At 40.9% G+C, this 2585-nt stretch overlaps 1 non-coding gene across 1 annotated transcript; it reads left to right on the forward strand.

The window, feature by feature from the left end:
- Positions 1–2039: 2039 nt before the first annotated feature.
- trnas-gcu (transfer RNA serine (anticodon GCU)) lies at positions 2040–2121 on the forward strand. The gene has a single exon. It is a non-coding gene; the product is annotated as a tRNA-Ser (tRNA).
- The last annotated feature ends 464 nt before the right edge of the window (positions 2122–2585 follow it).

Genomic DNA, 2585 nt, shown 5'->3' on the forward strand with positions numbered 1-2585 from the left:
AATGGCTGTTTGAAACTGTCCCTTCTTGCACAGAAATTCAGTGCAAATACTTGATCATTCACAATTTCCTTGAGAGAAATTTGTTCACAATCGCATTGGACACGGAAACTGCCTCAGCATTAATCTCACTGAAGCAGAATGTGACCGTGTTGTATGTTTCAGAATGTTGGTGCCGTTATTTGTCGCTTTTAACCGAGACCAGGACACAGGGAAATGTTCATCCGAGTTTGGTATATATTATCATTCAGGAGGAAGAAAAATCAACAGGAACCAAATAAGAAAACCCAGTCTCCAGATTTGAGAATCTGTAGATCCGCTTTGGGAAAGTGAATCAGAGCAGAATGAAGGGTGAACAGTCCAACTGACAGAAGAGATGAAGACACAGCTCAGTCAACACGTTCCCCTGGTTTATGATGCTGGAACATTCCTCACACAGAAATGATTCAACCCAATGACAAACATTCTTACAGCTGATAATTTATGCTACTGATTTAAGGACTGTCTCATGTGGTTACCGAGTGACGACGAGAAGATATTAAACTTTGTTCTATTCAATCTAGCTGTGATGAAGTTTGAATTTTTCTACCTTTCATAAACAGTATTTGAAGGGTCTCGGTAACAAGGTTCAGTGTTGATGAGAGTGGGGTCTGGGTGAGAAGCTGCTGAGTGTGACAGGGTCAGGACTGGATGCAGGAAGTTCTCTGACAGTCTCCCTCTATCTCTCTAATGGGTTTGAGTTGATTTACGACTGGTAGCTTTTATTTTCCTTTTCTTATTTAGAGATACAGCACTGAAACAGGCCCTTCGGCCCACCGAGTCTGTGCCAACCAGCAACCACCCATTTATACTAATCCTACATTAATCCCATATTCTCTACCACATCCCCACCATTCTCCTACCACGTACCTACACTAGGGACAATTTACAATGGCCAATTTACCTATCAACCTGCAACCTCTCCCACTGTCGGAGTGATGATGTAACAGTCACATGAGATGAAGTTTGGGAGAAGAGAGAGCAGCACCAAGGATGCTAGCTGAGCAGGCTTTATGAGTGTGTTTCGAGTATTGTGTAAATTAGAAAAGAGTTCTTAGTTCTTTCAGCAGGAACTGTGTCCAGAAAATATCGAGAAACTCACAATTTTATTATTCAGGAGTCGGAACACAGATATTAATTCCAAGTGACAGTTCTGGGACCAATTAACAAAAAAAGTAGAGAATAATATTGCTCACTGATTGAAATCCCCCAGTGAGGAGACAGTTAAATAGGTGATCTGTTGGGGCATCCTTCGATCCAAGGTTTCAGCAATATTTAATCTCCCTTTTTGGTGAAATTCTCTGTTATTTGCAACTTTTTTTATCAGCTTTGATGGGCGAGTGAAAAAACTGAAAAAATTGAACAGTTCCATCCTTTCTTTTCTTCCTTCTTCTCTTCTTTCCATCAGTTTCTCTTTTCTGTCCCAGATCAATATAATGATGAGAATCCCAATTTAACCTGCTGTTTCTGGTGTTTTATCCATTCCAATCAAAATTTCAACATTCCAATCAAATCTATTTGTTATTCCACAGTGTCTCTCCATGTGTTTTATTCTGTTGTATTCTCTCACAGTCTGTTTGATGATCAATGTTACATCTCACTCTCTGTTCTGGTGAAGATCAGAAGCAGTGATATCTGTTTACATCACCCGAAAAGTTGGCCTGAGGCTGTGCCTCACTGATCATGTGGAGTTAAAGCAATTCTTCCAGTCAGTTTGTTCAGTTGTCATTTCATGAGAAATTCGGTCATCATGACTTCGTCAGTGACCTAATGGTTCAGATGTCTGAGTGATGTTAATCATGATGCGATGAAATGATTGCATGTTCCAGTCTTTCCGTGGTGGTTTTTCACACTGAGTAGAAACGTGTTGGACATGGTCTGGAAATGTTTCACACCGCTCCATTCCCAACTTCATTTACTGACAGAAGATATATTTCCATCATTACACAGCTGGCTGCACAGCCAGAAGCTGTGCTGAAGGTGACAGCTTTGCCTATGCAATTGACAAGGTGGCTGAGAGGTTAAGGCGATGGACTGCTAATCTATTGTGCTCTGCACACGTGGGTTGGAATCCCATCCTTGTTTATGAACTGTTCAGTGTATTGTTTATGTGTAAAGTCAGCCTCGAAACCTGTTCTTGTCAATGTCCAGACAGTGATTCCAGAATTTGTTATACTTTATTAAAATTGAGACAGACAATTGGAATTCTTCACCCAAACTGCACTGGAATGAAGATCAAATAGGGATCACGAAACGGAGCAGGATCTTCCCCCACCCACCTCCTTCCTTCCATCTTTACTTTCTCTGGATTTGCACCAAGTGAAAGACAAATGGGAAAAGCAAATGGCGAGGGAGCAGATGCCGAAAATTATCCTTTGGCAAGAAATTTATTTTCAAATCTTCTTGATAGATTAAGTGAGTGAGCAATGCTTTGGCAGATGGAGTTTAAAATGAGGGGTCATCTAGTACCGACGATAGATCAGAGTGTTTTTTTGTAAGAGGTGAGATGTTAGAAACGGCGGAGGAGCAGAGACCCGAATACTGAATTA

Source organism: Heterodontus francisci, unplaced genomic scaffold (assembly GCF_036365525.1).
Source record: "Heterodontus francisci isolate sHetFra1 unplaced genomic scaffold, sHetFra1.hap1 HAP1_SCAFFOLD_51_2, whole genome shotgun sequence".
NCBI classification, from domain to species: Eukaryota; Metazoa; Chordata; class Chondrichthyes; order Heterodontiformes; family Heterodontidae; genus Heterodontus; species Heterodontus francisci.